This window comes from Vicugna pacos, chromosome 1 (assembly GCF_048564905.1).
Source record: "Vicugna pacos chromosome 1, VicPac4, whole genome shotgun sequence".
In the NCBI taxonomy this organism is placed as follows: Eukaryota; Metazoa; Chordata; class Mammalia; order Artiodactyla; family Camelidae; genus Vicugna; species Vicugna pacos.
This window is the reverse complement of record NC_132987.1, coordinates 60,905,941-60,928,644: the sequence shown is the minus strand read 5'-3', so window position 1 is coordinate 60,928,644 and position 22,704 is coordinate 60,905,941.

Here is a 22,704-nt window from a genome sequence, read left to right as displayed (position 1 = left end):
CGCCGCCGCCGCCGCCGCCGCCGCCGCCGCCGCCGCCGCCGCCGCCGCCGCCGCCGCCTTCGCGCCCAGGCCTCGAGGGAACTGCCGAGGGCGGCTCCTAGTATGCATTTCACACCAGTGGTTTTTTAAGGTGATAATTGTAAGATTATTTTACCGTTCCTGTTGTATTTGAGGTCGTTCAGCATCCTTTGTGGTGTACTGTAAAGCATTCTCTTCTTTGTTTTAAAACTTATTTAAAATTTTTTTTAAATATAGTGCAGTTACACTTTTTTTTTTTAAAGGGAACAGATTGTAGCAAGGTTTATGAAGGAAAGCAACAGTGTCCTGCTTTCACGCATTTTTTTTTTTTTTGAGGCCACCGGCTTTACTATTTTTGTTTGTTCTAGGAATTTTCTCCGTTAGGTTTGATTTCAAATATGCTTTCCAGCTGTACTTTTCAAAGATTATACTTTTTTTTTTCCTTAGCTAGATTATCTGCAACTTCCATTAAGTACAGACTAATGAGACAGCACAGCTAGGACTGGGCAACTGGTGTATTAAGAACTGTTTGTGAAAACTGTATTTGCATCCTTCGAGTTGCTGTGGAATCCGTGCCAGGGCACCTTCCACACGCTGCTGTTCCTGAGCTAGCTTTTAACTTCTGAGTCCAGCCCCCGCCAGCTGATGTCTGCTTTCAGGATAACTGGAGAGGCCCACTCCCCTGGTCTGAACTTGACCTTGACTTTCATCAGGGTGTCCTAGTACTTGGAGCGTCTCCAGTGCAAGTCTGAGGGCTTTTCTAAACCGGCAGCTGGAACAAGGGCTCTCCTCCAGTGCATCCAAAGCAGCCTGATCACGTATGAAAAGAGCTATCCCATAGGGCTTTCCTTCTGACCAGCAATGCACTTTGGAATAAGTATGTCCTAAAGCTCTGTGGGTGATATCTATTCAAATAGATCTGGGCAGGGCCTGGGAATCTTTAACAAGCTCAGATGATTTCTTTGAGAACACTGCCCTAAGGAAATTACTTTTAAAGCTGATCTATTTGTATGAGATGTTCTCATAAAACTATTTACAGTAGCACACACGAACACACACAACATGATAAGGACCCAAAACTCTACTTGTTGGGAATGATTAAACATTATACTTTTATGAAGAAATACTATTTTGCTATTAAACCTAAAAGATCATAGACCCAGAGACTGAAGAACAGAATGGAATTACCTGGAAAGTATCTAGTTGGTGCCTGAATGGCTTGCTTATTCTCACAACATGAATTGCCAGTTCTAATATTGTAAGAAAAATCTGCTAAAGACAATGTTAAGTAACAAAAGTAGAATACAAGAGAGTGTGTGCCACTGTTAGGAATTATTTTTAAAACATTGTTTACTAATATCAGATGAGTCTTAAAAGTCATGATGAGATTTCCTGTGTAGTAAAGGGATTGTGTGGGTTCTTATAGTAGTGGTTTCTTGACTGTGGAAGCAGTTAAATACATTCCTCAATTTAAAAAGATCTCCCCCTGAATTCCCTTTCCTTACATGTTTGCAGTATAAATCTCTGGTTCCAAGAGAAACCCCTTGGCTCAAGCAGCTGTAGTTCCAGTTCATTGCTAGTCACATTCCCCAAGACCAAAGAAAGGTAAAGGGAGACCAAATAGCAACTACTCCCAAACCAGGGGAAATAGGCAGGACCGAGCCCCTGAGAAGACGTGACATCCAAGTTGCTATTTAAAAGCAAGGCAGGAAAATTAAAAGGACAGAATTTTTTTTTAAAGAGTTCTTAGTATGAGTAAGAAAAAAGGCATATATATATAAGTAACTCTGTCAGGGATATATTTATCAATATTATGCTTTTTAATAGTTTTTGGTGCTTTATAAACTTTTTCAATTGGTATATCTATCATATAATCAGACAAAATAAGCTTAAGAATTTTATGAAGAAAAGATTATAAATACATACATGTTTCCCTCAAATAACATTCACATAAACATTAGAAAGGGGAAGTTTGTAACTATACTATGTATTGTGCATGGGTTTTTCATCTTGCTCTCTGTGTATATGTAAAAATTATATTTCCTTTATACTTTTCAGTATTTTATACCTTGTCTGTAATGAGTATTTCTTTCTTAGGTAAAAACAAAGTGACCCACCATAATAATAATTGATCAGCAAGGACCTCAGTAGTTGCTAAAAGCATGTGAAAGATTATTGAGAATAAGATATTAACAGAGCGTCAAAGTACCAATGACAAAAATTGAATTAACAAGCTAGGAAGAAAAATAAGGGAAATTTTTGGAGCCAGTCTGAGGACTATAATCCAGGAAACAGACTCTCAGAAAGTTCTGAGAATGTTCTACCTGTTAGTAGTCAAAGGCACAGTCATATACATTTTCAAGACAAAGGATCGTACATCAGAATGACATCCTGATATTTTATGTAAAGGTCACCAAGGATACACAGTCCAGGTAAGCACGTACAAAGCAAGCCACAAGTCACCATGACCCCGACAGCGTTGCGGAAGAATGCTGTTCTTTGAAAAAGTTACCTTACTAGCGTCAGAAGAAAGAGGAAAAAAAAAAGATCTTTACAGTTGAGCAGGCACTCCCATCTTTGAGAGGTTCTGGTTAATGTGTAATGCAGATGCATACAGGGAGGGAGGGAGAGGCCCAAATGGACAAAGAGAGAGAATTTTATGTTTAAATTTTCTTATCCTGCCTTAAAATACAAATTTTATTTCATCACACCCACAGATCACTTTGTTGATTACAAATGGAAATGGATGTCTTTACAATGGTGAACTCTGGATGTCACCATGAGGGGAGTCCGAGGCTATCACCTTGGCCAAGTCATTGAAGTCTCGTGACGGGACAAACTGACATCGTGTGCCTCCTGTTGTGATATCCTGATCAGGATATGACATCATCTGTGAAATACTCTTGCTGAATATTTTAGTTGGGAATCTATTTTTGAGGAAATAATCAGACAAATCCAAATTGTGGGACATTCTGTAAAACAACTACCTTGGATTTTTTTAAAATGTCAGTGTTGTGAAAAACAAAAAACTAAAGGACTGGAGAACTGTACTGGTAAGAACGGCCTAAAGGGAGGCGGGGGAAGCTATCTAGGATTATTGGGACAATTGAGGACATTAGAATATGTACAGTGTATTAGCTAACATTATCATTTCATTTTCTTGAGAGTGATAATAGTATTATGTTTGTATAGGAGAACACCCTATTCTTAGGGTATATACGTCAACTATTTAGGAGAGAATCATCATGATTTGGCAACTTTAAAATGATCAATCAGGGAAAAACAGTTTATGTTTTTCAGGTATATACGTATATGGAGAGAAAGAAGTAAAACAAACATGACGAGATGGGAACAACAGATGAATCCAGGTGAAGAATATAAGCATGTTCATTATATTATTCTTGCAACTTTTCTATAGGTTTGACGTTTTTCAGAGGAAAAGTTGAGAGAGAAAGTACAGGAGTGAAGACTCACAGTCAGCTTTACCAAGAGGTGGGTCTCCATCACCCTTGCCTGGAGAGGACCCTGAAATCCGGGGGCTTTGTGAAAGGAAACAGCTGGATTGCTAGGGACTGTTTTTCAAGCCGCTTCCCCGAGCAGCTGGCTTATGAGCCGGCTAATTGTGGGCCGATGTCAGGCCACAAAGGGTGGACAGATTCCAGGTTGTCTGGTACTGAGAGAAAAATAGGCCCTCTATCTTAGACAGCCCTGATAAGGCGCCTCCATGGATATGAGTAATGGTCAGACCCAGGGGATGAACCGTGGCTGAGAAAGCTGGACAATGGAGAGCCGGGAGCACCGTGACAAGGAAATTCTTCCCCTGAATTGCCTTTTCCTATTGAGATAAGATAATCCGCAATAAAGCGCCAGGCTCAGAAGTGCTGCCACCAGTCCCAGTGGGAGGGGCCGGCACTCAGCCCTGAGCTGCAGCACGTGGGTGCCTGGTGCTGTTAGCACCTGGGTGGTGTCTCGAGGACTTACTCTGCCCTGTCGCACGAGGGGCAAGGTCAGTGAACTCAGGCCCAGATGACCTGGGAGCTGGTCCTGATCCCACCACTCAGCAGCTCTGAGACTGATCCTGTTATTCTTGTTCACAAAACATATGTTTAGTTCCCTCCTACCTGACTTATTGATGGGCTGTGAAAACTGAAAACATCCCATGAAAGAGTTCTTCAACTCCCAAAGGCCATCGAGATTTCAGTTATTATCATTACTTCCTAGGCAAGAAGCAATTCATTTTGTAGCTTTCCCTCTTTTCAGGCCCAACTCAACCTGGATGTCTTTGAGGCCCTGAGTACATTTCTGTTACGAGGTTGTATGAGTAAAACCCCTCACCCTTCTGAGGAGATAGGATGGAGATGCTTTGAGATGCTCCACTTTCTCCTGAACAGCCAGAGGGTGGCTGAGGATGTTCCCCCTTTGATATATCCTAACCGGAAAATAGATCCCCGCAAGCAAGCGGTGACTCACCCACACTGTCCGGAGTCAGTGAGTCAGTGCCCTGGCTGAGCGAGCTGCCAGAGTGCTGCGGGGTGGGGGGGAGGGGAATCAGGGCCTTGACTCAGTCCAGGATGTCTGTCTTGGCGTCTCAGGGGTGGTAGAGCAGAGCCGACAGAGTGGAAACGGAGCAGTGCCTTTGGCTGGTCTTCAGAAGGAGATGATTGAGCTAGTGGGTATGTGCTACAGAGCAGGAGTGTAGCTCTGTGCAAGGGAGAACTTTCCTTTGGCCCTATCCCAGCTGCAGTGATTGCAGGGGGTTCCCTGTTACGAAAGTTATTCCACACAGCTCCATCACCCCTCCCCTAAGCTCTTTTGGGGAAGATATACCATTGACCACAGTTGGATCAGATGATGTTCCAGGGCTCTTCCAGCCTTAAGAATCTGAGCTCCTTTTGTCTAGCAGTGAATCTAGATTAACCCATCTGCTTCCTAGTCATGTGACCTTGGACATGTTTATTCGCTTTTTGATCCTTAGTTTACTCAGATGTAAAATTAGATTATTAACACCTACCCTACTTACCTCACAGGGTTGTTACAAGCATGAGCACAGATAAGAAATGATGCCTGGAGAAATTGAAACATTCTCCCCTTCCTCTCAGTCCTCTGCCCACAGTTCCTGTGTGACCAGGTGAGTGCCTGGATCCCATGGGTCAGAGCAAAGATCACAAGTTCTCAAGGGGTCAGCACTAAATCAGATTTCACTGGCCATCCTCTGTCCCTAGTTTGCCCTTTGCCCTTTCTGGCTTCTTCATCTCTCTTTACCCTCCTGTCTTCCTTTGCCTTATGCTCATTCTACTAGCACTTACTGAGAGTTACTATGTCCCTGACACTCTGCTGGGCCAGAGAGCTTAGAAATAACACCAGTCCTGCCAGTGTTTCTTGGTGGGAGGAGAACACAGGGGAGGGAAAAGGTTGGCTGTGCTCTGGGGGAGGTTGGTGCTGGGGCTCACAGGGTGCAGGCCTTTGAGGGCAGGGAGGCTGGGGAGGGCAGGTTGGACAGGGGAAGTCTTCACCAAGAATAAGAGGTTTGAGCCTGACTTTAAGCAGATAATTTTCCAAGTAAAGAAAGCAAGGGGGCGGCTTGAACAAAGAGCTCGTGGATGTGAGTCCTGGGCCATGTGTGCTTGGCTTCTCTGTCCCCTTCCTGAACCAGCTCCTTCCCTCTGGTTGGCTCCCACAGGCAGCTTCCTTCTAAGCAGAAGGATTTGGAAACTGGGAATAGTTCCTGGAAACACTGCTGCCTCGTGGTTGGGGGCTGTGAAATATTACTACGAATAAAGGCAGTAATTCTCAGTGCTGTGTGGCCAGGATCAGCTGGGGTTAGTTTGGGGTTTTGTTTTAAATTCACATTTCCGGGCCCCATCCTTCATGTCCTTTCATTCAGTAAATCTGGGACGGGACCCCTGAAGTTGGTGTGGTTGGCTTTCACAAAATTGAAGGTAGAAATATCGTCCCATCTTTGTTTTTCTAGTTCCTCACTAAAGATTGTACTTGCTTTATTGCTGGAAGCTCAGTATCCCCCAGTCAAGAGTCCCACCTAGCATCAATTTTCTGAGAACCCTAAAAGCTTAGAAGTTCCAAAAAGGGAAGGAGCTGTGGTAGGATTAGGTGGGATGAGTCCGGCCTCTGTTCGCAGAGGGAAGAGGGTGAATAGAGAGCAGTCCACTGCTTATCTTCCTGGCGTCTCAATTTCCTCATCTGTGAAATGGGAATAAAAACAGTTCCCACCTCATCAGATAGTAGTGAAGGCTAAAAGAACACAGAGAACACATGAGCACGTAGTAAGCGCCCGGTAAACAATGGCTATTGTTATAGAGGCAGCAAGGCCTGCCCGGGAGTTAGGGGTGTGGGCTCTGGAGCCAGATGGCCTGGTTCACAGCCTGCCAGCTACTCTCCCTATAAGCTCTGTGCCTCGGTTTCCTTTTCTATACAAAAGAGGTGACAATAACTCCCTCACAGCACTGTTATTAAATGGGTGAATAGATGGATGCTGGACCAAACCACACCAAAGAAATACTAGCAGGTATCAGGACTTCCGCTGTGACCTCTTGCTGCCTGGTAGTGTCACTGTTAGAAACTGGTCCTACCCCCTCCCAATCCTCAGCTGGTGCCCACTGGTGCTCCCAGCAGCTTTTCTGGTCCAGCGCTGGCCCTAGGAGAAAGGGCCATTGCCTACCCCTTTGCTAACCATAGCCAGGGGAGACATGGTCTCCTAATACAGCAGTTTACCGACGTAGCCTCCTCCCAGGACACCAGCTGGCCCGCAATGCTGAGTCAGACCCACTTCCAGCACCACCAGCTGGTGGAGCCAGAATCTCCTCTCCCACCTTCTTCCCAGTAGAGATCCACCCTAGGGTTCAAGCTTACTTTTACTTTGGGGCCTAAAGCATCTGAGTACATCCCTTACCCCAGGGAGGCCTCTCTTTTAAAGGAAGCTATAAGGGTAAGCCGTGGGGTCCCCACACCCCACTTTGTTCAGAAGGCTGTCTGTCCTCTGTTGCACTAAGCAGTTGGCCCTCATTAGAGAGTTAGCCAGGAGATTACCAGGTGCCAACACATACCCATCTGGTGGCACCACTGCTAGGGTTTCTAAAGCACTTTTTTGCTTGTTAGAGAAGAGAGGAGAAATCCCACACATCTAATCTCTGCTTGGAAAACACATTATATGTAAATTAGAAAAAAAAAACCCATGCATTATTCTAACATGCGGCGAGTATAGAATCACTAAAGTAAGAAGACGGAGACTTGTGGTTATTAAAACCACCTGTACCAGTAGAAGGCTGTGGGCTTATTCCCTGGAGTCTGCCATGCCTCAAAACATTTTGATCCTACAATATCGGAGCTAAACCTGTCCCTAGAGATCAGCTGGCTCAATGAGTCCCAAACTCAGTGTGCAGCAGAATCACTGGGGTGGTCTGCCTATTATACAGATTCTCAAGTCTTGCTGATTCTGGAGGAGTGGAGAGGAATCCCAAATCCTGGTGAGATGCCACAGGAAGGGACCCTTGAGGAGGGTGCAGGCAAAACGGGTTGCCCACACAGTGATCCCTAAGCAGGGGGTTATGAGAGGCAAAGGGCTTCTCAGGGAGGCTCAGACAGGAGGGACTTGTCATCAGTGCAGTTCTCAAAGTCAGAGCTCACATCTCTTGCCAAATATCACACCCCCATCTGCCTATGGAGGCAGATTTCCAATGGAAGAAAATGTATGACCCAGGCGAGAATCCCAATATCAGAACCCTCCGTGGGAGCGGAGGTGAACCCTTGGGAATGCAAGGCGGGAACACAATTGCTACTAGTGGTCAGCGAGGAAAGCCTTGGGCTCCGATGACCTCATGGCTCTTTTCTGTCGCCGGTGACTGGACACACCCTTCCCCTCTGTCCACCTCCACCCACAGGCATATCACACAGATGACCACATGAATACAGGGGAAAAGTGTTCCCTATCGATAACACACATTCTCACGTGCCCCTGCTGCCACCACCTCATCTCTCAAATGCCCCGAGACATTGGGCTAAGCAAGCCAGGGTGAAGTCAGCGGGAGCGCTCTCTCCCTGGAGGCTCAGCAAGTTTTGAGAAGTTGTATAAAGGCAAAAGCCTGATGGTGCCCTGAATTTTTTGTGTGAAACCTTTAGCTCTGACAGTTCAAGTCACATCTGCCCCCTGGCTCCCTGTGCCAGTTTTTGTTTTTCTGAGCAGCACTCATTGTAAGAGGTAAAAGAATATTTTACCCTATTTCCCCAGAGGGGTCAGCAAGGCAGCCTGTCCAGCCATGGAGCAGGCAATTGCTGAAACAAACTAGGCTCAAATGCTGTGGCCTCCAAAGCCCACCCCTCCGAAGGCATCTCTCCCCTGCTCTCTGCATTCCAGCAGTGACCCCAGGGTGTGTCTCCTTACCCCCTAAGAATGCAGTTAGTGATAGAGAACTCAAGTCAAAGGGCCAGAGCCTCCTGGTATCACCATTCCCAGCAACATGCCAGAGGATCACCCAAAAATATCCTTTTCCCACCCTGTCAAGCTCTCAAACCTCTGACCACTCCCCAAGCTTCCCCAGCCTCCTCCTTGGCTAAATATTTGGGAGCTGAAACAATAGCCTTACTGAAGCACTGGGGGGCAGTTACTGGAAAGTCATGTGATTATCCGAATTGCACCAATTTGTCAAAGACCATTTTCCTTTCACTCAGCACCTCCCCCATGATAAGATAGGGTCCCCAGAGCACAATAATCCTTTCCTGAGATACAATGTAGAGGCTCCTGGGAAAAGAAACAAAAGGGAGGCTAATTTTGGCTTTTCTGGGACTAAAGAAAAGTCGGCAGTCAGGCAGGCCCCATCCAGCTCAAGGAAGCCAGGGTGGGCCTGGTTGCAATGCTCTGGGGTATCTGCTGGAGTCTCTGGGGGATTTGGAGAACAATGCAGGAGGGGAGGGCAATGGGAACAGAGCCCTGGCCTTGGACATGGTGGTGACCAAAGCTTTGTCCAGGCTCTGAAGAGGTCTCTAAAATGACAGCCCATGGCTTCAGACTTGAATTTTTTAAAACTGTGAACTCCTCACCACTCCTCCCCAGCTAAATTATTCAGGAAAAAGAATTGGACGCCACAGTAGTCTTCATGCTCTCCAGGGCTCTGTGAAGCGCCTATAGTTGTAGGTAAATGTTGGTAATCATCCCGCTTTTTTCCTGGGCTAGAGTCCTTGGCGTTCCTCTGGTTCTCAGGGATCTGCCATCCAAAAAACGATGTGCCCCTCTAGGCAGGTGCTCCCTGCCCAGGCAGAGCTTCTGTTCTTTGTGGCAATGCTGGTCAAATTTCCATGCACATTAGAATTAGCTGGGTGTCTAGTTAAAATGTAGATTCTGATTCCTTAGGAGCCTGTGTTTCTGACGAGCTCTAGCTGGTGTGCAGAGGCTGCTGGTCCCAGGACCACAGTTTCTTTTTTTGATGACAAGCAGTGATTCTCTCACCCAAGCCTGGATCATGGTCCCAGTCTTCTAATGGATCTCTAGTCCCCCTTCCCTAGGGCCACGGGACCTCAATGCACATTTCTAGTCATATTCTTCCCCTCCTTAAAATCTGTGTGCTCCCCCCACCTCTATGTTAAATGAAGACATGTCAGAATCCATCAGCAAGATGTCTTCTTCCTATCTTTTCTTTCATTGTATCACTTCTTGGGTATAATTCCATCCGTGCTAGACTCCCAGAGAGCAAGGACTTGGGAGGTGGGGGGTCAGACCAATGTCTGAATCCTGTTCCTGCCATTGGCTAGCTTGGTGACCATCTGAATTCCAGTTTCTTCATATGTAGAATGGGAATGAAAATACCTACCTCGTGCAGTTATCATTAGGAGCAAATTAGATCATGTATATAAAACATTTAGCACAGTGCCCGCACAGCAAATGCTCAACAGCAGTAGCTGTTGTGACTTAATCATAATGTGCCCAGAGTTTCGTTTGTCACGTGATTCCCTGCTTGGATTATTCTCCCAGTTCCCCTTCTTTGCCCACATCGAATGCCACCTCTTCCTTAAGTCCTTCCTGACCCCTTCTAATCACCATTCAATCCTTTACCTCAGTTGTAACACTGTGGGTGATTTCTTTCTGCCTAAGCAATGCCCCACTTGGTTTTTATTAATAACATATTAATTACATATTAATTAATAACATATTAATAACAGTCTCTGAGGGGTGGGGGAGGGTATAGCTCAGTGGTAGAGCATGTGCTTAGCATGCGCAAGGTCCTGGGTTCAATCCCCAGTACCTCCATTAAAAATAAATAATGGTCACTAGTAAAGTTTTATGAAACTGAATTACTTTCACATTTCTTTTTCCTGTGTATGTATAATACCTATAATAATTACTCCTTAGCTACAATGAATATATATAGTATGTATTATCCTGTAATTGGAGAGGTTTGTTTATTTCTACCCCCCCCCCGATTAGTTTAATCCTCAGTAATATTTATTACTTCTGCCCTGACAAGTTGCAGATCTCAAGAGAGTGTGGGGTCAGCATGGACATTACCTTATATTGGATTCAGTTCACTCAACAGATATTTATGGGCATCTTCATTGAACCAGGCACAATAAACGACTGTAGTGAAGATCACTGCATTTCCTTGGCAACAACACAAGTGCAGGTAGCCCTCCTTATAGAGGCGTTGGCTCTGGGACACCACCCAGGAGAGGAGACGGTCTATGCTGAGGCCTCCCTCTGTAAGTCCCTTGTATGCCCTCAGGGAGCCCATAACTGCCAGGGATGCTCCACTGTAGATTTAGGCAAGGATCCCTTGAAGCTATTTCCCAACTCCAAAGTGGTTTGGGCTAATTCTCTGAAAAATCATTTCTTTTGAGTATTTCTATGCCCATCCAAGCTCCAATTCCCTAATTATAAAGGCCCTCATTCAAACAATCTTTACAGTTTACAAAGGTCTTTCACATACACTAATGAGGTTGTTCTTTGTCATAATCCTGAGAGGTAAGCAGGGCAGGCTTCTAGGTTCCTGTTCTGAAGCTGAGGTGCCAAAAACTCAGAGGAATTAAGAAATTGACCCAAGGTCTTGGAGCAAGTAAATGGAACACCCAAAACCCATATTCAGACCTGCTGACTATAGGGCCAGAAATTCCGACTGGGACAGGACCCTGGGTCTCTTAGCTAGGGAAAGATGAAGGAGGATAGCAAAACAACCCCTCTGCTACTTACTCTCAGTGCATTTCCTGAAAGGGAGGTCTTGCGGTTGTGGGTGTGGGAGATGCAGGGTTGGAGAGAGGGTAGCCCTTCCAAGTGTCAATTACCAGGAGAGGAAGCCTGAACTTAGCAGACAGACCTTAGACTGCTTCCTGGCTTTTCTCCCTTGCTCTGAACTTTACAGATCACCATCAGGCCTGATGGAACCTCCTGGTCTGCTGGGAAAGAGGATGGTCTTGGCCACATGGGCCCAGGCAGGGAGGCAACCGATAGACATCCCTCTTGAAACTAAACAGGACCCTGTGGGGCCCTCCTCGGCACAAAAGCTCCATCGTGTCCCCCATTTCTTGTCTGTAGCAAAAAGTTTTAGTCTCCTAGGCCTTCCCTGAATTCAAAAGACCAGGCACAAGCAGTTAGTAATTAGGAAAGTAAAAGAATGCAGGAATAAAGGAAAAGTAGTCAAACAAGAAAGGTAGTGGCAATAGTGCAGAGATAAAACAGAGCCTGAGTTCCTCCTCAAGGGAAATTCAGAACAATCTGCACATATCTTTGAGTTGTGCAGGATCTAAGACATACCCTGCACCCCACCCCCCTACCTGGTGGAAGATGGCATCTTCATGCTGAGTATACAGACCCCAGACTGGTTGGAACCAGAAGGTTGATGATTAAGATTCCCCAAACATCACCCTGTTACCTTACCACCAACCAATCAGAAAAAAGTCATGCCTTCTGCAGCCTTTACTCCAAATAATCCTTTAAAAATCCTTCCGTGAAAGCCACTGGGGAGTTTGGGTCTTTTGAATATTAGGCACCCATACTCCTTACTTGACGCCCTGCAAATAAATGCTGTGTATTCCTTCACCCCAACTCGGTATCAGTAAACTGGCTTTGCTGCGCAGTGGGTGAGCGACACCAGTTTGGTTTGGTGACACTTTCAGAACTCAAATGAGTGAAAGTGGGAACAGATTTTCTTAGTAGATGTGACTTTCTGTGACCACTTCCCATCAGTTGTCCCTCAACTTTTAGTAAAGCTGTATTTAGCTGGGAATTAGGGGTCTTCTGTGCAACTTGAGAGCAGTGCCTGTGATTAGTGAGCTTGCCAAGGAGAAGGTGACTTCCAGTCACTCTCGGTGTGTGGTCCCCAACTGCCCTCCCCGTGTGGATGGGGATGCCCCTCCAAGGCTATCTTCAGGACTGGGGATGATTTTTATCAAGGAAATCCAAGACTTTCCATAGATGGGGAAGGGAGAGGTTTTCAGAAATCACTTCTAGGTTCTTTTCAAGGATTAAGTGTCACAAGCTTTGAGGTCCAGGCCTGCTCTGCTGCCAACTAACAGGGTGTCCAGGTCAGCACCGAATCTGAGCTGCTTTCCTTTGAAAGCTGCAAATCATTTGAAAACACATTCAAATCACCTGGGGAACTTTTTAAAAAATACCTAAACAGGGTCACACCCTCAGATTTTTTTTATTCAATTGGTCTGAGTGAGGCTGGGGGAGTGGTATTTTTTACAGTTTCCTCCAAGTGATCTATTATGTGGTGAAGGTGAAGAGATGAGATGGGTTAATTTCTGAGCTGCCCAGAAGAGGTAGGCAAGAACTCCATTTGTTCCACATTCCACAATGCATCGTGTGGCCACTCCAGCCTCTAGACGCAAGGCCATGAAGGATCAGAGCAGACAGTGCTATACAGAGGCCCCCGGTCAGGCAGGTCCCCTGGGGAGTCATGTGTTCCAGGTACACAGCAAGGCAGAGCAATCAGTGTTCAGGCATCTAGCCCCTAAGCCAGTGGCCCTGTCTGTTGCCACAGGGCTCTGAAAGAAGCCAGTGGAATTACTGGAGAGCAAATAACACTTTTGCCCATAGTTCTCCCCATAAGCCTTTTACCTAGTGGTGTTTTGGAGTTCGGGAATATCTCCCCATTTCTCCTGCACTTAATGACTTAATGGTCCAAGTCCTGGAGAAGTGGGTTATAATCATCTACAGATGAGAAAACTATAGATGGAAAGGTTGAGCCTTGCCCTGGTCACCCAGCACAACAGCAGAGGCTGCGTAATGGAAACAGAAGCCCTTGTTGTCCTGGAGGAAAAATCCCTTCCTTTTCACCATGACTTAGCTTTTCAGAAGCAGCAAGTCTCGGCTACAGCAGCTCCAGGCGGATCAGGGGCAGACCTGCCGGAGGTGTCCCAGCAAGGAGAGAGAGCACACCCCAGGCAACACTCCTCTAGTGGGACTGCTCTGCAGCTGTGGTTTTGGCACTTCAATATCTCTCATGTGTTTATCAAGCCCTTTCACATTTTGTCCACCAATTTTCCCTGTGCTTGTGTTCAGGCACGAGCAATCTTGACTGTCCCCAGAGGTCCCCTCTGCATCATTCCATCCGGAAAGGCAAAATGATAGGAAAGCTTCCACCAGGGGGTGGAGGACGTGATGAGAAGGAAAAGCGTTAGGCTTTCAGTTGTTCTGTGGTCAATAGAGCAGCTGCTGAGTTGGTCCTGCGTGAAACCACACTGTGTCAAAGTGGAAACTCTGCCGGCTCCTACAGAGTGCTGCCCATTACCACACATACATATTTATGGCATTCTGTTTACCAAGAGTGAGAAGACTGTTGTCATCTAAATCCACTTGCCATGTAGATTTCTTTTTAGCTTGCTTGGTGAAGAATCATTGCTGAAGCCCTTCTGTTGTTTCACTATCTTCCCACCCAACCACTTTGGGCTCCGCATGCCTCTTTATTAACAGGCAAAGAAGGGGGTTACTGTCCTGGGCAAAGGATGTGAATGTTTCTAAAGAAACCTGGTACATAAAGGCATATTGTCTATCAGTTCTTCTTAAAAGAAACTGAAAAAAGAAGTAAACATATTTCATTTTTCTTGGAACTTCCAAAATTCCAAGCTAGATACTTGAGGGAAGTGATGGTCTTTTTAATGCGTCAACTTGGCTAGACTACAGTCCCCAATTATTCAGTCAAACACTGATTTAGATATTGCTGTGAAGGGCTTGTAAATGTGATTAAAGTCCTTAATCAGTTGACTTTAAGTAAGGGAGATTAACCTAAATAATCTATTGGCTCAATCCATTGGAAGATCTTAAGAACTTCTTCAGTGGAGAATCCACCTGAGAGTTCAGCCTGTCTTTCCAGGTGGTCTCCCCTGTGGATTTCTGACTTACCAAGCTAACACCCACAATTGCATAAGCCAATTCCTTGTAATTAATCTCTTAGTATATTGATATATTTCTCCTACTTGTTCTTCCCTGGTTGAATCCTGACTGATAGAAACATTAGAAACTCTCTCTTTAAAGCCCCTCCCATTTCCCACCTTCCCATTCAATGGAGAAACCTAAGAATTAGGCAGGGCCATGTGGGCTATTTTTCTCAAGTTAATGGGACTGCACATTGTAATGAACACATAGGATTGGGAAAGCCGCAGGACCTTTGTTCCTCTACCAAGTGAAAGACTTAAGTTATATTGACAAAAGGAATGTGAAGTACTTACATAGTCCCAATGAAGCTTAACTGATCTTTTCATTTCTTTGTTTTTTTTAATTGAGATATAATTGATATATGACATTGTGTAAGTTTAAGTTGTGCAGGTGTTGCTTTGATGCATTTGTTGCAATATGACTAACATCATAGTGTTAGCTAACACCTCTATCAGGTCACATAATTATTATTTCTCTTTTGTAGAACAGTGGAGATCTAGTCTCTTAGCAACTTTGAAGTTTATAATATAGTGTTGTTGACCGTAACCACTATGTTGTGCATAGATCTCCATGACATATTTATTTCTACTAGTTGCAAGTTTGTAATCCTTGATGTGCAAGATGTATCTGATTTTTTTTCTAATATATTTGGGGGATAGTAAACTACACTTGAAAAAGGGAATCCCCTTTGTTCTGAATGTTCTTTGTTTCCATTGTTGGATCTCAGAACCACCTCTTCTCCACTTCCAGTGGCAGAAAGTGGAGAGCGGAGAAAGAGATGCTGGAGGGTATACAATTTAGACCCAAGATGGGACTTGGACCTGGAGGTTTCTGACTAAGAGTGTTGGTAACTCAAGAAAATGGAGTAGGGAGATGCAGGGACTCCAGGGAGCTTTTAAAAGTAGGGGAGTTCTGGAATATGAGGAGGGAAAGAAGGGCCGATGTCAGGAAAGGAAGGGACATCCACATGGCTGTTGGTCAGGGCAGTAAGACTCCAGACTTTTGTTCAGGGCAGAAGGACAAAGTTTGAGAAAAGAGACTCAATGCCTGACTCCCCATACTCCTGATGCAATACTCATCACATTCATCCCTGGAGCTTTGAGTAAAGGACTTCTTACCCTTGTTTGGAATCTGAGGTCTAAAATAGGAATTGGGGCGCTCCCTTCTCCAAGACCAGCGTCAGGAATTAGAAACACCTTCACTGAAGCTGTGAACAGTGCAGTAAAGGGGACGAAAGTATAGTGCCTTTCTCATTGCCCTTTGCTAAGTGACTCAGAGTGTAGAACATTGGGTGGAAGTTACAGAATGTCAGATTGCATTTCTGCTAAAAAAAAAAAAAAAACACCTTTTCAGTGTTCTTTCGACTAAAGGAAAATGAGCCTCCTTGGAAGGAGGTGAGCTGCTTGCCACTGGAGGTGTCTGTGACCACCTAGTAGGGGTGGTGCGGGAGGGGTCCAAGCAGAGGACTCTGTTGAATTATATTCAACAGTATAATTCTACGGTTATTGAAAAATGTAGATACTGAAATAACTTTAATACTGTTTGCGAGCAGGACCATGAGATATTCTTTTCTAATCTCAGAGTTAGAACTCATCACAGAGGGTCAGAGGTGGACAGAATCTTTAAAATCATCTTGTCTAACTTCCCTCCTCTCCCCACTTTGATATAAATAAAAAACTTAAGGCCCAGAGAGAAGCGACTAACTCAAGGTCACACAGCTAGAAATTGGAAGAGCTGGGCTAGAACTTGTAGGCCTGTTTCATCTCTCAACATCTTTGCTGGTCTCATTTTCGCATCTGCCCAGCAATATCTGGAAACTGACTAGGAGAAAGATAATGGAAACAATTAAACCTTGACAAATGTCAGCTTCTTCAGATATCGGTTAAACACAAAGAAATACATGCAACTCAACTGCCGAAACTCCTTGATAACATCAAGGAAAAGGAGTCATTTCACATAAATCTCAGAGATGATGTCATCTAAACACACAAGCAGTGAGTGGAAGTTCCAATTCATTATGAAGGAAATGATTCTTATAAATAGTTTTGATCTAGAGATACTGTTTGGCGTCTTCAAATCATAGATTCTTGAAATAGGAAGACCTACCATAGAGGTCATCTGATCCAGGGCATCCGGAGCCTGCAAATACTAGGCAGGGTTCATGCCTTTCTCAACTCTGTTGCATGGTACCTTGTACCAGCCACTACTTCAGTATTTTGCACATTAAAGGAGACCCAATCTGAAAATAGTTTTCTTTTTCTAATAAAACTAACACGCTCATTGTAAAGTTTCAAGTAATACAGAGAGGTATAAAAAAAACTTACCAGAAGTCTCACCACCTAGAGATAACTGTTATTAGCATTTTGCTGTTGTTTAATTATTTTTCCATGCGCTTGTATTTACACTTTCGTATTCATAGTTTTGTGAAATTGGGACCAAGTATAAGCGCAGTGTGCAGTATTGTCACATTCTTTTCACTTAACTAACTGTACAGATCTACATTTTTACCTTAATGAGTCGTGATAAACCTTAATATGGTGAGCCAGGCCCTGACTGATGGATTAGTTGTTCCCAGTTTTGGGTTTTTTATTTTAACTGACTTGGGGGTTTTATTTATTTCCTGCTTCAGGGAGAGAGGTCGTCTTGGCCACCCTTGGGAGGGTGAATCATCTCTGGAAACTAAAAGTAGCTTGCTCCTCCAAAGTGGTGATGGGGGTGATTGTAGGGCTGAGGCTTCCCGGAAAGTGAGTGTGTGAGGGAGAGGCACTGCTGTCTCCCCTGGGAAAGGGCGTTTCAAGCAGCCTTTGGTTTGCTGAAGAGGCTGCCTCACTTCATGGGGAGGCCTCTAGGAGTGGTCAGTGACTGGAATGCACCTGACCTCACTGACTTCCAGGTCAGCTTGCAAACCTGTCCCTGCAATGCCTGCAGCAATGGCCAGAATTGAGGACTAAACAAGCCTCTGGTCCAGGACTCAGCTCACCCAGGCCAGCTGCTGCTCTGTGACTAGGGCTTCACTCCTGGAACAAGAGACATAGCCACCTAATTCCTTGGTTACTAGGTGAAGCCAAAGCTTCATTCACTTCTGGGCTTTGGGTATAGATTACTCTTCCCCTCACAGTTAAAGTATGAGATACTTCCCATGGAAGCTGTATGAGATGGGGGTTGCAGGGAGGGGGTGGTTCTAGGATCCATACACACTCTGGGGACAGAATGGGCTACAAAAGTACCACCACCACCACCACCTCCAGCTGAGGAAGAGAGAAGATGACAGTGCAATAATATGCACTTTTCTACATATGTTTTTATGTATTTATCCAATTACCTTCTTAATATAAACTCCTCTAAGTTGCTGGGTTTGTGGGAAAATGTAAAACAAATCTTGCAGTGATGCTGGGTGGCGCCTGGGAAGGACCAGCTGGCCAACTGCTGAGAACCTTCTCAGGGCAGCAACATATTACAGAGATAGCCACTGTCCAGGGTCTGGCTTTGAAGGTTCAGAAACTTGATCCCATCAGAGCCCAAAAGTTAGTTGGTCTCAGAAAGCTGACTCATTCAGAGGAGACTGGAGAGGATAAAGGAGAATGCCAAATAATTTATAATGAGATGTATAAATGCCAGGTGAGGCGGGCTTTTGGGTCAGCCTGACCAGCCTATTCTTTCTCGCTGTAGGAAGTCAGTGTGGGAAGCCAAATCACAATCAAAGGCTGATGGTGGCCCTAGAATGGAGGAAGGAGAGTCACTTTGGTGTGATCTGAATGGTGATCTGATGCGTCCACTTCCCTACTAAGGTGAAGGTGACATACACTCCTTGGGTGATGGCAGTTGCAAAGGAAATTCAGGTGAGTTATAAGTACAGAAACTGCTCTGTGGCTAAGGTGACCCCACGCCATTCTCCTTACAGACTCCCATCTTCTAGTCAGCAGTCTCTCGGATCTTGGGGACTCACAGTTTTTCTTGTAGAAAAGAGGGTGCAGATGGATCGAATGATGCCATAGGGCCCTATTTTTTTTAATAGGCTCTCCATATCCCACTTTTTTATTCATCTATTCCTTTATTCACATAGTCAGCAAATGACGGTTGGGCACTGGTCCAACCACCTCCCCAGGTCTGCATCTGGGTAGATGGCAGTGGGTAAAATAGACAAAATTCCTGCTCTTGTGGCACACACATGCTAGTAGAGGAGAAAGACAATAGACAGATAATCAAATCAATAAGCAACATTTAAAAAAAAAACCCCACTACTAAGAGAAAAGAGAACCCTCCTACACTGTTGATGGGAATGTAGTTTAGTGCAGCCACTATGAAAAGCAGTATGGAGATTCCTTAAAAAGCTAAATGTCTAAACTAAAAATAGAGCTACCATATGATACAGCAATACCTCTCCTGGGCATATATCTGGAGAAAACTCTGATTTAAAAAGATATTGCGCCCCAGTGTTCATAGTATAGATACACAGAGCGAAGTTTTTAGCAAAGAGTTGGAATACATAAAGAATACCCAAACAGAGTTGAAGACTAAAATCACTGAAATGAATAACACACTAGAAGGAACCAAGAATAGACTAAATGAGGCAGAAGAAAATGGATCAATTCACTAGAAGACAGATTTGTGGAAATCACTACTGCAGAACAGAAAAAAGAAAAAAGAAGAAAGAATGAAAAGAAATGAGGATAGTTTTAAGAGAACTCTGGGACAACATGAAGCACTCTAATATTCGCATGATAGGGATCCCAGAAAGAGAAGAGAGGGGAAAGAACCTGAGAAAATTTTTGGAGAGTTGATAACTGAAAATTTCCCCAACTTGGGAAAGGAAACAGTCACCCAAGTCCAGGAAATGCAGAGAGTCTCACATAGGATCAACCCAAAGAGGAACACAGCAAGGCACATAGTAAGCAAATTGACAAAAATTAAGGATAAGGAGAAAACATAAGCAAGAGAAAAGCAACAAATAACATACAAGGGAACTCCCATCAGGTTATCAGCTGATTTTTCAGCAGAAACTCTACAGGCCAGAAGGGAGTGGCACAATATATTTAAAGTGATGAAAGGGGAAAACTTAGAACCAAGAATACTCTATCCAGCAAGGCTCTCATTCAAATTTGATGGAGAAATCAAAAGCTTCACAGATAAACAAAAGCTAAAAGAATTCAGCACCACCAAACCAGCTTTACAACAAATGTTAAAGGAACTTCTCTAGCCATCAAACCATAAGAAAAGAGAACAAAAAGAAGAAAGAGAAAGAAAAAAAAAGACCTACAAAAGATTGCTGTGGCAGTTCAGGGTCTTTTATGTTTTCATGTAAATTTTGGAATTGTTTGTTCTAGTTCTGTGAAGAATGTCATGAGTGTTTTGACAGGGGTTGCATTGGATCTGTAGATTGCTTTGGGTAGTACAGCCAGCTTGATAATGTTGATTCTTCCAATCCAAGAGCACAAGATATCTTTCCATTTCTTTGTATCATCTTCAATTTCGTTCATTAGTGTTTTACAGTTTTCAGAGTATAGGTAACCTCCCTGGTTAAATTTATTTCTAGGTATTTTGTTGTTTTTGATGCAATGGAAATGTTTATGCCAGTTATAAAATTCTGGTTTTTGAAGTGAAAAAAAAGTGAATGAAGGGCCGCAAATGGCAAAATATCCTTCTTTCTCATGGGTGAGTTGTATTCCATTACGTACATTTGCTGCATCTTCTTTATCCATTCATCTATTTGATGCGCACTTAGGATGCTTCCATATCTTGGCAATTATAAGTAATGTTGCTGTTAATAGTGGGGTGTAGGTATCTTTTTGAATTAATTCTTATTTTGTGGTTGGCTTTATTCCTTTGATAAGTTTAAAAAGCTAAAGTTCTAAACGTTCTTAGAAACAATGAACAGTTCATATATGTAAATTTAAAAAATACGTGCAGTATATTGTGTATATGTATTTACATGCAATGTATTTTATATATGCAGTCAAATTGTTAACAATTCTACCTAGTGAAACTGAAAACTGAAAAAAAGAGGAAAAATTCCACGTTCAGTTTACACCAAGAAATAAAGACTGAAAAATATATATTAAAAACATTGAATTTTATTCTAAATGATGTGGGAAGCTACCAAAGGGTCAAACTCACCTTTTATAAGGAGTCTGGTTACTGAGTAGTGAATTACTTGATTATTCTAATGTGTCAAAATTGAGCCACTGAACATCAGGAAAGGGCTCTTGGAGCTCAAGACTCCTGCTATACGAAAGGTGGACTGTGGACCAGAACTGCATCACCTGGAGCTTGTTAGACATGAATAGCCTTGGACCCCATCCCAGACCTCCCTGAAGTGGAATCTGCATTTCACAAGATGCCCCCAGTGATCTATGTCCACATGGAGGTGTGAGAAGCACCCGCCTAGTCCAACCTCCTCATTTTATAAGTAATAAAACCTAGTGACTTGCTTACAATCACATGGTTGAGTTCATAACAGGGCTCAGGCTGGGGCCAAGGTCTCCTGATTCTGGCAAGCCCACTTTTCATGGCCTCCCATGGTCATGAGGATAATAAATCATAATATCCATTCATTCAGTCAATAATTCACCCACTCACTCACCACTAAGGCATCATCCCATAATCATATACAATCATCGCAAATAAAGATTTTTAACCTTTAAGAGCTCAAGAGCAAGAGAAACTGATGGCTAGGCTAATCAAACTTAATTGACCACCTACAGTGATTAAAAAAAAAGAACAACCTACTGTGAGTAATACAGGCCTCAGCTATAATATTTTTCCCTGCCCACCTCTTTGTCTGCTGAGATTGGCTGGAAATGCCCAGGATGTTTAGGTGTGGTATCCCCTGAAATGTTTCTTCCTCCAGAATGGTGGGAAAAAGCATCAATTTCATTGTCTTCTCAGCAGAAAAATCCCCTATGGCCTAAAGTAATTAAAAAAAATCTCTACGTGAGTACCACCCCAGGATCTTGGAGATTAGGCATAGAAACCCAGGTCATGTCCCAAAAGGGAAGAGTCAAAATAGGAAGGATTCTATTTTAAGGGATTGATAGGGTGAATGGCTGGAAGTTTCTACAATGGGAAAAAAGGGCGGGTTATCATCTCTTGTCATTGCTATTATTGTTGTTGTTATCAAAAACTTGTAAATAGAGCTCTTAAATTATTGTCTCTTTTAAACAATATAGGAGATAATGGAGACTTCTAAGTGTATTTGCAAACCCAAAGGGAATATTGCTACTTGCTAGCAGCCTTGCTGTCAGAAAAGTGGACCAGTAATGACTGTTGCGATCCAGGCAATTACTGGTGTGTTGGGCAGGCCTAGGTGTGTTGCTTGAGGACTGAAGAGGGTCAAAGGGCCCTTAAAGAAACGGTGCTGGCAGACTGGGCAGGGCACTTCAAAGAGGAGAAGACCCATTCTCTAGGAGGCTATTTGATTTTTTAATTTTACATTAAAATCTATTTTTATTTTTAATTGAAATGTAGTCAGTTTACAATGTTGTGTTAGTTTATGGTGTACAGCATAGTGATTCAGTTATACATTATATATATGTATGTTTATATTTGTTTTCATACTTTTTTCCATTAGAGATTATTACAAGACTAATAGTTCTTGAACTATTGAATATAGTTCCCCATGCTATATGGTAGGACCTTATTCATCTATTTTATATATAGTAATTAGTATCTGCAAATCCCAAAGTGCCAATTTATCCCTTCCCACCCCTATTCCCCTCTGGTAACCCTAAGTTTGTTTTCTATGTCTGTGAGTCCGTTCTGTCGTAAATAAGTTCGCTTGTGTCATTTTTGTTTTTAGATTCCACATATGTGGTAGTATTTGATATTTGTCTTTGTCTGACTTACTTCACTTAGTATGATAATCTCTAGATCCATCCATGTTGCTGCAAGCAGCATTATCTCATTCTTTTTTATGGCTGAGTAGTATTCTGTAACATACATTTACCACATCTTCTTTATCCAGTCATCTGTCTGTGGACATTTAGGTTGCTTAAGAGGCTATTTGAGCTGATAAAGTGGTAGGTGGCAGGAGAGAGGGTGAAGGAAGAAGGGGAGGGGTAGATGGGAGACATTTTGGAATTAAACACCTCCTCCACTCCTCATCTCTGCGTTCAGCATGCCGGAAGGCTCATTTATTTCTCACTCCTACAGTATGATATGAGGGCGGTGGGGGGTGGTGCTCCCACACAGCTGTCTTCTAGAGACAGAGGCATCCTGGCTGGGCCCATCTGGTAACTGCACCATCTTGGAATCCTTTGTCTCCAGCCAGATGGGCAGAAGAGAAAGTAAAGTATTTCTTCACTACTGTGAAC